Consider the following 13909-nt stretch of genomic DNA (forward strand, 5'->3'; position numbering starts at 1 on the left):
TATTTTATAGAAACAGAGAGGTCAGGAAACTTGCTTAAAGTCACAGTAAGTGGTAGAGCTGGGATTTGAATAAGCAGTCTGGCTCCAGAGTCCATGCCCTTAACCTCTGCACTCTACTGCTTCTATTTCTCTTTTACCTGTGTAAAGTATGTAGTATGGGTCAGTAGCATGGGACTTAGTAGGGCCAGTCCTACTGAAAAATGGGACAACTTTACTGGGCTAGGAATGAGGAGGCCTGCGATCTTGTCTTGACCCTGCCACCAACTTGCCACATCTAGGACTTCACTTTTCTCAGACTATTGTCCTCATTTATTAAACAAAGGGGTCGCTCTACATGGTCTCTGAGATGGGCCTTCTAACTCTGATATTCTGTAATTGATCATATGAAGTGAGGAGGATAATACCTTCTCAGCTCCTTGATCTGGAGCATTGGTATTTGTGAGGTTTTAGGGAGCCTGCTTTGTGCAAAGGAAGATGATAGATTTCAGGGCAGAGAATGAGCTGCCTTCCTGAAGAAGGTAGATCTGGGCTCTTTTTTGAGGCTGGTTGCCAAGGGAACCTAGCCTCTGGCCAGCAGCGGCCAGGAATGCTTTGGTTGAGGGTTGGGAACAGATAACTAAAACAAGCAGCACATTTAGGTTTCACTTTCCACCCCCCACTGCCATTCACCACAGCTACCTGCTAGTTGTATACACTTTCTTTGTTAGGCACTGTTTTAAGTACTTTATAAAGTATCATATTATTTAATCTTCATAGTAATCTTATGAGATGGGTACTATTATTGTTCTAAATTTACAGACAATAAGAGTGAGGCAAATAGAGTTAAGTAATTTGTCCGCATTTACTTAAGTGGAAAGTGGTATCAAACCCACTAAGTTGTACTGGCTTCTTGGTCGGAGCTTGAAAAAAATGCAGAGGGAAAACTCTTTAGTTATTTATTAGTGGTTTTTGTTTTGTTTATTTGTTTGCTTTGTTTTTGTTTTATTTAATAGAATGACAGACACTTGGAATCGGAAAGGGCCTTTGAGGTAATACAATCAATCTCCTTGTCTCCAGACTTCCGTTCAGTTACAGAATTGCTTTATATAGTCCCCTGACAGATGATCATTTAAATCAGGGGTCCCCAACCTCCAGGCTGCGGACTGGTACCAGTCTGCGGCCTGTTAGGAACCGGGCTGCACAACAGGAGGTGAGCAGCGGGCAAGCGAGCAAGCGAACCTTCATCTGCTGCTCACCATCGCTCGCATTACCGCCTGAACTATTCCCCGCCACCTTCCTTTTGTGGAAAAATTGTCTTCCATGAAACTGGTCCCTGGTGCCAGAAAGGTTGGGGACAGCTGGTTTAAATTATTTTTGAATACTTCCATTGCTGGGAAGCTCATCACTTCTTGAGGAATCCCATTATAGTTGTTTTTTTTTCTTTTCTGTTATGGTTTATTACAGGATACTGAGTATAGTTCCGTGTGCTATACAGTAGGACTGTGTTGTTTATCTATTTTTTTTTTTTTTTTTTTTTTTTTAGATTTGGCTGTGTCAGGTTTTAGTTGTGGCACGCAGGCTCTTTCGTTGCGGTGAGTGGGCTCTTCGTTGTGGCACGCGGGCTTCTCTCTAGTTGTGGTGCGTGGGCTCCAGAGTGCACAGGCTCAGTAGTTGCACCACGCGGGCTTAGTTAACCCACGGCCTCTGGGATGTTATGAGTTCCCCAACCAGGGATCGAACCCGTGTCCCCTGCATTGGAAGGCAGATTCTCAACCACTGGACCACCAGGGAAGTACCCTGTTTATCTGTTTTATGTATAGTAGTTTGTATCTGCTAATCCCAAACTCCTTATTTATCCCTCCTCCATCACCTTTCCCTTTTGCTAACCATAAATTTGTTTTCTATATCTGTGAGTCTTTTTCTGTTTTGTAAATAAGTTCATTGGTATCATATTTTAGATTCCATGTGTAAGTGATATCATGTGGTATTTGTCTTTCTCTTTTTATTTATTTATTTTAATGGAAATGTAATTTATTTATTTTACTTTACTTTTGGTTGTGTTGGGTCTTCATTTCTGTGCGAGAGCTTTCTCTAGATGTGGCAAGTGGGGGCCACTCTTCATCACGGTGCGCGGGCCTCTCACTATCGCGGCCTCTCTTGTTGTGGAGCACAAGCTCCAGACGCGCAGGCTCAGTAGTTGTGGCTCACTGGCCTAGTTGCTCCACGGCATGTGGGATCTTCCCAGACCAGGGCTCGAACCTGTGTCCCCTGCATTAGCAGGCAGATTCTCAACCACTGCGCCACCAGGGAAGCACCGTCTTTCTCTTTTTGACCTCACTTAGTATGATAATCTCTAGGTCCGTCCATGTTGCCAAAAATGGCATTATTTCATTTTTTTTACGGCTGAGTAATATTCCATTGTGTATATATGTACCACATCTTCTTTATCTGTTAATCTGTGAATGGACATTGAGGTTGCTTCCATGTCTTCGCTACTGTAAATAATGCTGCTATGAACTTTGGGGTGCCTGTATTTTTTTTTCATTGTCCAGAAAAATTTAACAGGTTTATATATAATTGTTATAAAATTGAACTGCTGAAACCTGTTTACTGAAACATTTTAACTTGCACTAATGCTTTATGTCCCCGCATTTATATTAAAAATTCACACACAAATGAAAATGGAAAAATTGCCAATACCTGATTCTGTCCCCTATTTTTCCACTTGCAATCATATACTTAGGTACCTTTTGACCCCATGGGGGAAAAAAAATCTAATGTTCAGAACTACCAATAACAGGAAGAAGAGAAATTCTTTTTTTTTTTAAAGAATGAACTATTTCCCATCAGAGTGGATTCTTTTTTTTTTTTTTTGCGTTACGCGGGCCTCTCACTGTTGTGGCCTTTCCCGTTGCAGAGCACAGGCTCCGGACGCGCAGGCTCAGCGGCCATGGCTCACGGGCCTAGCCGCTCCACGGCATGTGGGATCTTCCTGGACCAGGGCACAAACCTGTGTCCCCTGCATCGGCAGGTGGACTCTGAACCACTGTGCCACCAGGGAAGCCCTGGAGTGGATTCTTAAGGGTGTTTTCCATGTATGCGGCGTGCTAGCTGGATGTCACTTGGCATAATTGTTACACGTTTGGCATGGATAGCACACAGGTTGGGTGTCTTCAAAAAGCCCAGCCAGATAGATCTCACTTTCCTCCTGCAAAGCACCAGTAGCTGCACTCCGGAAGCGCAGATCTGTTTTGAAGTCTTGAGCAATTTTCCGTGCCAGATGCTGGAAGGGAAGTTTGTGAATCAGAAGTTCAGTAGACTTCTGACAACGTCTGATTTCACGGAGTGCCATGGTACCAGGCCTGTAACCCTGAGGTTTCTTCAGCCTTCCAGTAGAGGGCACACTCTTGCAAGTGGCTTTTGTAGCCACTTGGTGCTTTCTTCTTTGGTGCTTTACCACTGGTCGATTTGTAGGAAGCCTGCTTTGTACGACCATGTTGTAGAGACCTCCTTACTTACTTACCCCACTTCTCCTTCAGCTGGAGCTTGGCTGCCTGTATCTTTTCAAATTAGAGTTTTCTCTGGATATATACCCAGGAGTGAGATTGCTGAATCATATGGCAACTCTATTTTTAGTTTTTTAAGGAACCTCCATACTGTCTTCCATAGTGGCTGCACCAATTTACATTCCCACCAACAATGTAGGAGAGTTCTCTTTTCTTCATACCCTCTCCAGCATTTGTTATTTGTAGACCTTATTAGTGATGGCCATTCTGGCTGGTGTGAGATGATACTTCATCGCAGCTTTGATTTGCGTTCTCTAATAATTAGCGATGTTGAGCATCTTTTCATGTGCCTATTGGCCATCTGTATGTCGTCTTTGGAGAAATGTCTGTTTAGATCTTCTGCCCACTTTTTGATTGGGTTGTTTGTTTTTATGTTATCTAATTGTATGAGCTCTTTGTGTATTTTGGCAATTAAGCCCTTGTTGATTGTATTGTTTGCAAATATTTTCTCCCATTCTGTAGATTGTCTTTTCATTTTGTTTATGGTTTCTCCCATTATACTGTTGAATAGCTCTCATTGATAGAAAATTATTTCTTGTTTTGTATTGAAATCTAATTGAGGTATCTTCTCATCAGTTATAGGCCTGTCTCCTGGCACCATACAGGGTAAATATAATCCATCTTCCACATCCAATCTTGTGAATGTTTGGAGACGTTCTTCCTGTTTATAAGGAGTATTTGCAATTTTCTCATAGCATCTAAACTTGGCTTTCAGTTCAGATTGGTCTGCACAAAAGCATTCTCTGTCTCTCACTATTTGCAAGTGTAGCCTTGCAACAAATTATGCTTCACTTCTTGTGATTAGTTAGCACAAAGTGTGGGTCCTTCCCATATCCTTGGAGAATGAATGGTTAGTGAGCTGAATCTATACAGTTCTATATGATCCTGGTGGGTTTGCAGTCCCCTACTCAGAATCTCTGACAACAGGCTGCTGCCCTGTACGCACTGTCAGAGATCACAAAATGGCTGGAAGTTTATCCGGGCACTTGATGAAACTGCATTTACTTCATCAGGCCACTAGGTGATGTACAACTCGCAAACCCAGACTGCCAGGGAGGGTTGTGTATAGGACAGTTTCTGTTTGTACTTGGAAATGCCATGAGAAGTCACTTGGTACAATTTCATGAAAAGGTTTTCTTAGGGGGAGGCAAAACATGTCTTGCGTATACTTTGTCTTTCTCAGCTTTGTTCCAATTTTAAATATTAATTTGACTAGGATACTTCGAGTGATTTTTCTTAGACAAGGGACATGGATGGTCCATTTATTTATTTACTTATTTATTTGTGTGTGTGTGTGTATATATCTTCATGTATGAATGATGTCTTGGCTGGGTTTAGGATTCTTTCTTTTTATTCCTTTTTGGCTGTGCCACATGGCTTGTGGGATCTTAGTTCCCCAACTAGGGCTGGAAGCTGGGACCTCAGCAGTGAAAGCACAGAGTCCTAACCACTGCACTGCCAGGGAATTCCCAAGGATTCTTGCATAGTAGTCCTAGTCTCTACAAAGTACGCAGCCTTGTACTGTCCAGTTTTCAGTAATACAGATGAAAAGTCCACTGCCAATAGGTTTCTCTTTCCTTTGTAAGTAATAAACATTTCTCTTTGAAAGTTTGTAAGTTTTTTCTTCATGCTTAGTGTTTCATCATGATAGGCTTAGGTTTGATTTAAAAAAAACCAAAACTCCTCTTGTCTTTTGATAAACCTTTTAGACTTAAAAACTTAAATCTTTTCTCAGTTCAGGGAAGTTTTATTGCTTTCCTTCTGTCTGTTTCCAACCTCCTTACTTTATAGATGAGGAAACTGAGCCCAGAAAGATTAAGTGACTTACCTAAGGGTCACTCAGGTAGTTAAGATGAACCTCAAGCAAATAACCTGACTCCTTTGATGAGGTACACTTTCATTGTATTCAGTATTGCTCTAGTGAGAGAGCCATTGGGAACTAATTAGAAATTTTTTTAGTGAGACAGGAATTTTTCCAAGGGGTCATGAGGAAATGAAGAAGGAAGAGGAGATGATAGACTTCATTAGGATTAAAATGTGGCCCATATGAAGGACTGCAAAATTCAGAAGTTCACCCCCAACCCCAGTATCCCAGTTGTTGGAGATACCCCAAAGCTCTAAAACTTAATAAAGCCAGGAAGTTGATTGAACATTTGGAGAATTAGATATTTAGTTGTCAGAAGTTGGATAAGTGTGGTCATGCCCTGTTGTAAATATTGGAAAATATGTAAATGGCATCTGAAGGCTTGGAGACAGATATCATAAACTGTCTTATCAGTGGTCTGGTTTCTGTTTTGAGTTCCAGCTTGGGACCATTTTCTCCTGGGAACCACCTGTTCCTGGCTCTGTTGATCTTTGGATTTCCCCAGCCCTTTAGTCCCTTTCAGTTTTGAAATGAAACCTACCCCAGAGGGTGAGGTCAGGTACCGAGAGGACTTTGACAGCTCACACCAGATTGTTTTCTTTCCAGAGCCGCCCAGTATGTGACTGTGTGAGGCGTGAGGTGCAGCAGGCTGTGATACAGACTAATTGATGGTGAGTCAGCTGTTGGGTAAGACCTCAGCTAGGCAGTGTCATCTCTGGGTAACCAGGAAAACATGTAGACCAAATATGTTGTCTTTCAGGCTCAGAAAGTTGAAAGTTAAGAGCACAGTCACCAGAGATCTACCATTATCTCTCTGCCTTTGGTTTACTGAAGAAGGAAAGGCTTTATTTCAGTGTCTTTTCTCCTCTTTTATAGAACCTTCTTTTCAGGAAGAAGCCAAGTCCCTGGCCTCTTTCTACTGCTCCAGAAAGTTTCTAAACTTTTATACTGTGCCTCCTAGAATTGCTGCTTTGATGTGGAGTGATTCCTCTAGATATCCCTAGACAACCCCCCACCATTCCCCCAACCCCTTCACAGAATGCAGCTTCCCCTCTTCCTTTTGTTGTAAATGTGGTTTCCACCATATTATGGCACTTCACTTGGAATCTTTATAAGTGGAACTGTCTGATTCTTCAGCTTGCCCGTACCACTTCCCCCAGTTTTGCCTGACTGCCCCCCAGCCTCATCCCCCAGCACTGCAGAGCTGCTTCCAGATCTTTAAATACTTTTTCCCCTTTGAGACTGCTGCTGGCGTATAAGGCCACCTGATCCCTGTCCTTGAAGCTGGCATCTGTACTTATTCTCCCATATTTGTTTAGGACTTTGGTATTTGACCCCCCTTCCCAGGGTTCTGGCTCAGTCTAGGGGATCTGTGGCCAAACTTGGCCTGGGGCCAAGGATTCAGGATAGAGCATGGAATTAGGGGGCTTGGTGTTAACTTCTCAGACATGGGCATATGGCAAGCCAGAAGATCTAAACATCAAGCCAGTCGGGGATGGAAGGAACAGAGAAAATTTACTATCTGAAGTAAAGGATGTCCTTTGTAGGCTCCCTCTTTTCCCACTTTTCAAAATTGAGTTATTTTTTAGAACAGTTTTAGGTTCACAGCAAAACTGAGTAGAAGGTACAGAAATTACCATTATTTTTTGAAAAATTGATCTTTAATTTTACAGAGAATATAGTAATCTAAAAAAATCAAAACATTATAGTTTTGTTTTTAAAGTTCTTGAATGTATTTTACTTCAGTTTGAAAAATGAACAGCTTCCACACTGTTCGTTGCAAGATACACAGTATCTTGTACAATGCTGGTCATTTGAGGAAATGTACACACCTCAATTTCTCCTTCATGCTTTTCTTTTAGAAAGATACTGTTTACCAAAAAGAAACTTCAGCAGTACAGGAAAAACTATTTTCCCAATAAATATATGAGAAAGCCGAAGATTTCCAACGGAATCAAGATTATCTTCCTGCTACTACTACCTTAATATGATCACATGCTTATTGGAACACTAATATCTGCACCCTAAGAGTACATTTACTTTCAACAGAGAGGGTGATTCTTTTTTTAAAAAAATAAATTTATTTATTTATTTAGTTTTGGCTGCGTTGGGTCTTTGTTGCTGCACGCGGGCTTTCTCTAGTTGTGGCAAGCGGGGGCTACTCTTCGTTGCGGTGCTCAGGCTTCTCATCGCGGTGGCTTCTCTTGTTGCGGAGCACGGGCTCTAGGCGCGCGGGCTTCGGTAATTGTGGCACAGGGGCTTAGTAGTTGTGGCTCACGGGGTCTAGGGCGCAGAGTCAGTAGCTGTGGCGCACGGGCTTAGTTGCTCCGTGGCATGTGGGATCTTCCCGGACCAGGGCTCGACCCGTGTCCCCTGCATTGGCAGGTGGAGTCTTAACCACTGCGCCACCAGGGAAGTCCTGAAGTTTTTTTGTTTTTTTTGTTTTTTTTTTTTAAAGACTCACCCTCGGAACTTCCCTGGTGGCGCAGTGGTTAAGACTCCACCTGCCAATGCAGGGGACACGGGTCGAGCCCTGGTCCGGGAAGATCCCACATGCCACGGAGCAACTAAGCCCGTGCGCCACAGCTACTGACTCTGCGCCCTAGACCCCGTGAGCCACAACTACTAAGCCCCTGTGCCACAATTACCGAAGCCCGCGCGCCTAGAGCCCGTGCTCCGCAACAAGAGAAGCCACCGCGATGAGAAGCCTGAGCACCGCAACGAAGAGTAGCCCCCGCTTGCCACAACTAGAGAAAGCCCGCGTGCAGCAACAAAGACCCAACGCAGCCAAATAAATTTTTAAAAAAACAACAGAAAAGCAAACAACCAAAAACTTCTGTGTAGTAAGTATAACATGGGTCTCTGAAAGTATTAAATGTCTGAAATAGGCAGCTAATACTGGATTTAATATTATTTTATAAGTAATTGTTCCCTTAGCAATAAACATAAGTCTACGCATTCACAATAGTCCCAGAAAATAAATACTATGATTATGCACAGTATGTATGACAAACTAGTTTCAGCATCTTGATAAAAATTCAGATCAGAATAAAATGTGACTCTAAAATTTAAAACATTGTCAAAATAACATCAAATTTAATCTTCCACGGATTATACAAGTATTATGAATTTCCAGTTTTGGAACACATTTTTCTGTTGTGAATTAAAATATGAACATAACTGCAAACTGTTAATTTCAGAACATTGTAGATATTTTGAATACTCCTGCTCCCCACTCCCCTGTTTCAATTATTTCTGTATTTCCAGAGGCAACCTGTTAGTGGTTTAGAATGTACCTCTCACACTCTGTGTGTGTTTGCATACGTATGTATGAACCCAGAAATTTTTTTTTTTTGGCCACACCATGCAGCATGTGAAACTTCCCGGACAAGGGGTTGAACCTGTGCCCCCTGCAGTGAAAGCGTGGAGTCTTACCACTGGACCACTGGGGAAGTCCCAGAAAATATTTAAAATGCTATTGCCATGTTTTATTTATTTACACAAATGGGGTCACATTTTATGTATCATTTTTATATTTCTTTCTTTTTTTTGTTTTTTTGTTTTTTTGTGGTAGGCGGGCCTCTTACTGTCGTGGCCTCTCCCATTGCGGAGCGCAGGCTCCAGACGCGCAGGCTCAGCGGCCATGGCTCATGGGCCCAGCCGCTCTGCAGCACGTGGGATCTTCCCGGACCGGGGCACGAACCCGTGTCCCCTGCAACGGCAGGCGGCCTCCCAACCACTGCGCCACCAGGGAAGCCCTATATTTCTTTCTTTGATTCAGTAATGTGCCTTGACAGTATTCCATGTTGGTACATAAAAATACTTCTCATTCTTTTTGGCTACTGTATAATATTTCATAGACTAGAGTATTTTGTTTATCTGTTTTCCTATTGAGGGACATTAAGGTATTTCCAGTTTTTTGTTGTTAATGATTCTTGTTGTGTTTAAAAATTTTTTTTTTAATTTTCCTTATGTATTAAAAAAATTTGTTTATTCAACTTCTTGTGTTTTAAATGTCAGCAGTCTGTTCCTAGGCTTTTTTTTTTCTTCTTTTCTTCCTGATCTCTGCAGGTGACCTCAACTTCTGTGACAGCTTCAGTTACCATCTATACCCTGATGATGACCAAATCTCTCTCCAGACCAGAATATCCAACTGTTCACATGGACAACTCCACTATGATGTTTTGAAGACTCAGCAAAATGCCACCTTTTGCTCTTCCCCTCTTGCTCTTCCTCCAGTGTCCTGTCACATGGTAAATAGCACCACCACCCATGCAGTTGCTGGGCCCAAGGCCTAGTAGTCATTCTAAGTCCTACCCCTTCCCTTCCCACAGCTGACAACCAGCCTATCATAGGATTTGTCCTCCCCAGTACTTCTTGGATCCAGTTGCTTTTTTCTTCTTCTTCTTTTTATAAATTTATTTATTTACTTTTGGCTGTGTTGGGTCTTAATTGCTGCGCACGGGCTTTCTCTAGTTGCAGCGACTGGGGGCTACTCTTTCTTGCAGTGTGCAGGCTTCTCATTGTGGTGGCTTCTCTTGTTGTGGAGCACGGGCTTCAGTAGTTGTGGCACGTGGGCTCAGTTGTTATGGCTCTTGGGCTCTAGAGCACAGGCTCAGTAGTTGTGGTGCACAGGCTTAGTTGCCCTGCAGCATGTGGGATCTTTCCGGACTAGGGCTCAAACCATGTTCCCTGCATTGGCAGGCGGATTGTGTGCCACCAGGGAAGTCCCCAGTTGCTTTCTTCTTCATTGCCACTGTCCTGTACCTTAGTTTCCTAATTTATAAGATACAGTATTTGTGAGGCTTAAATGAATTAATATATAAAAAATGCTTAGAATAATGGATCAGCAGCTAGTATGTGCTATGTGAGTATTAGCTATTATCATCATCCTTGTTACTGTCCCCTTCTTCCTCTTCTTCACCTTAGTCTACATAATCCGCTCTCATCTCTGTCTCCAGTCTTAATCTTATTCTCCCCTACCTCCATTCTGTTCTCTACATTGTAGCCAATGTGATCTTTATAAAATGTAAGAATGATCATGATCTAACTCCTCTGCTTAAAAAAGCTTCAGTGATCTTACCATTGGGCTTTTGCATGTGTGTATTGTTAACCCCGCTTAGAATGCTTTTTCCCTTGGTCTTTGAATGGCTGGTTCCTTTTTATTTAGATACCTACTTTTTTTTTTTTTTTTTTTTTTTTTTTTTTTTTTGCGGTACGCTGGCCTCTCACTGTTGTGGCCTCTCCCGTTGCGGAGTGCAGGCTCCGGACGCGCAGGCCTGGCGGCTGTGGCTCACGGGCCTAGCTGCTCCACAGCATGTGGGATTTTCCCGGACCAGAGCACGAACCCGTGTCCCCTGCATCAGCAGGCGGACTCTTAACCACTGCGCCACCAGGGAAGCCCTAGATACCTACTTTTAAATGTCATCTCCTCAGAGAGGCTTTCCCCTGACCACCTAATGATTATAAAGTAGCCACCCATATACATACTTTCTAGCACATCACCTATTTTAGTTCTTTGCATAGCACTTATCAATAAGTGATATTTTTCTAGTTTAGTCACATACTTGTTTATAGTCTCCTCCAATTAGAATGGAAATTCTCTGAGAACAGAGAATTGTCTGAACAGATATTGTCTGTTTCATTTACTGTTATAAATAAAACATAGGACAATGCCTGGCATATTGTAAGCACTCAGTGAATACTTGTTAAGTGAATGATAAAACAGCTTCATATCTTGTGAAACCCTTCTTGGTCTCTCCAGCATCATCTGTACTGGTATTCTCTCTACCTTGACCTCCCCAGCTCAGCTCATCTCTTCAGATATGCTTTCTTGCTGCAGGGCCTTTACATATGCTGTTTCTTCTGCCTAGAACATGCTTCCTTAAATGCTCTGCCACTGCTCGGGTATCTCCTGTTGATCCTTCAAGTTTCATCTTAGGTGTAACTTCACCTGACTAGCCTTCTTAATCTTACAGCTCCGTGTGCATTGCCTTTAACTGTTATACATGTTGGGATTATTTAATTGTCTTTCTCCTTCATTAAACTGTAAGTTCTATCAGACAAAGGCCTATGTCTTGCTCACCATGTATTCTTAGTCCTAGCTGCTGTGGGATAGAAGGATCCCTTGATGTGGAGGTGGTGGGCAGGAGGGATGGAGTACTAGGGATATCACCTGAGGGCTAGGAAGGTGTGCCTTAGAATGTCAGGGGGAGGTCTAGACATTTGACCTGGCTTATTGTCATCCTCCTTATTCCACCTTTGGTGATTCCAGTGTTTGCCTGGATGAACCAAGTAACATACTTGGGATGAACCATCTAACTTGCTTGTCTCTCTCCAGGACATCTTCATAAAATAAGAGTAAGCCTGGCAGGGGACTTGGCCATGAAGGGGGCATGAGTGCCTAGGATCAAGGTTGAGGATCTGGATAGGCAGATTATTTATTCTGAGTGGCTGATAGCAGAATAACTGAGTAGAGTGCAGTCCTAAGCAAGGAAGGAAGCAAAAGACCTTAGGGATAAGGTGAGGGAGAGATGAAACAGGAAGCTAAATCATTAGGTCAAAAACCTAGAGAACCAGGATAGTGGATGGAGTGTAAGAAGGGACAGAGCAAGCAGTTCAGGATTAAGGCCATAAATAATCTTTGGGATTACTAAAATCATCTTTTAGCAGTCTTATTTCTTTAGTGTGGAACCAGCTTTTGGATTATAGGCACAATCAGGTAGTTGACATATAAGGGTTTGAGCTAAATTTTATATTGCTTTGTATTTTATGTGCTGTTTAAAGTCAAATCCCCAGAAATCCTACCTTAACCTCCCCCAATACCCCAATTTAATTTCTGCTCTGAAGAACCTCCCTTCCCTCCTTTTAAATATACTAAGTTCAACTTGCTCATATTTTTAAAAAGTCTCCTGTACAGAGGCCTGTAGCAGTCTTGGTGCTCCCTTCAGGTAGGCTGAGGATATTCCCTTCAGGTAGGGTAGGCACTCCTTCAGGTTACCTCCTCCCACCAAACTAGGCATAGGAGCTAGCCTCAGAAGTTCAGGACTCCCTGCCTAACCTGAATTTGTGGAATTTCTCTCTGAATTTTGGGGAGGGACATGGGAGTGTAGAATATAGGTTGGGACTCTTGGTGAGGCATAGTAAGGAGTAGTGGAAGACTGGCTGGGTATGCATGGATGGTAGGATCTGAAGGTTGAAGGCAGTGGGCTTCAAAGTTTCTGACCTGGAATTGTCCTAGAGTTTATGGCAGCATTAGGGGGCTCTGATGTGCCAAGCAGAGAATCTTGGTGAGTAGGGCCGGTCATTACCCCTTAGAGGTGTTCTGTATGTTTTTCTACTTAGCCTGGCGCTCTTCTACAGCCTGGCGCTCTTCTACAGACTGACCAGTAGCTGGCATCATGGTGGATGCTGAGGGGGGATTATTGGGATAGCAACAGTACTTACTGAGGAGGAGTGTCATTCTCTTTTTGATGGTTGGATGGAGTGATTGTGTGCACATACTGGGCAGTCTAAGGCCCGGTCACCTGGCCTGTGTGAGGTGAAGCATCTGCACTCCCTTCCTAGTGCTCCACTGGGGAAACCATCCTAAGGCAGCCAGAGATCATGGCCATTGTTAGTGATTTCCCCAGGAGTGCTCCCTGTCTTTCATTCCTCTGCTCTCTAATCCCCATGCTCTGATGTCCTGCCTTCTATTTTCTGCTTTGGGGGCCTTCAAATTTCATAATCCCTTCTGATTCTTTTTTCTATTTTATTTCATGCCCAGCTTGACTCTTGGTTCTATGTAGTCCCCTAATTTCGACGTTGCCATTCACCCTCAAGTGAGGGCCTTCCTCCATTAGCCATATTCCTGGAGCTATGGTTTTGAAGCTTTAATACATCAGAATTACCCATGGGGGCAAGTATTGAGGGGCTGGCTACTTATTTAAAATGCAGATTCTTGGTCTTTACTCCTGCTTTCCTGACTGAGTAGGTATGGGTGGTAACCAGGAATCTGCATTTTGATTGACCTCCAGGTGACTCTCACACCAGTCATCATCTGCAGACCATATTTGAAGAAACTCTGACTTAGAGGACTGTGTTGACCCCCTGCTCCCCTAGAGGGGAAGGAAAGGGTTTTTTTTTTTTTTTAAATAATTTATTTATTTTTGGCTGCGTTGGGTCTTCGTTGGTGTGCACGGGCTTTCTCTAGTTGCGGAGAGTGGGGGCTACTCTTTGTTGCAGTGCGCATGCTTATTGTGGTGGCCTCTCTTGTTGCGGAGCACGGGCTCTAGGCTCACGGGCTTCAGCAGTTGTGGCACGCGGGCTCAGTGGTTGTGGCACAGGGGCTTAGTTGCTCCGTGGCATGTGGGATAGTCCCAGACCAGGGCTCGAACCCGTGTCTCCTGCATTGACAGGTAGATTCTTAACCACTGCGCCACCAGGGAAACCCCAAGGAAAGGGTTTTGAACCCTTTACTTGGATCCTAAGGTCCCAGGAACCTTAATCTGTCACCTGTCTT

At 43.3% G+C, this 13909-nt stretch overlaps 1 long non-coding RNA gene and 1 pseudogene across 13 annotated transcripts in view; one reads left to right on the forward strand and one right to left on the reverse strand.

Moving 5' to 3' along the window:
- Positions 1-13909, forward strand: part of LOC136792144 (uncharacterized) — a 114038-nt gene that overhangs the window by 16287 nt on the left and 83842 nt on the right. For 10 of the 13 annotated variants that reach the window (XR_010835500.1, XR_010835494.1, XR_010835498.1 and 7 more), the window contains exons 4-7: positions 993-1028; positions 1523-1571; positions 6016-6080; positions 9481-9662. This is a non-coding gene — a long non-coding RNA (uncharacterized lncRNA). The remainder of the gene's footprint in view (positions 1-992; positions 1029-1522; positions 1572-6015; positions 6081-9480; positions 9663-13909) is intronic. The other 3 variants (XR_010835495.1, XR_010835504.1, XR_010835497.1) reach the window with 2 other exon arrangements.
- Positions 3058-3778, reverse strand: LOC131765184 (histone H3.3-like; annotated as a pseudogene).

This window comes from Kogia breviceps, chromosome 11, assembly GCF_026419965.1.
Source record: "Kogia breviceps isolate mKogBre1 chromosome 11, mKogBre1 haplotype 1, whole genome shotgun sequence".
In the NCBI taxonomy this organism is placed as follows: Eukaryota; Metazoa; Chordata; class Mammalia; order Artiodactyla; family Physeteridae; genus Kogia; species Kogia breviceps.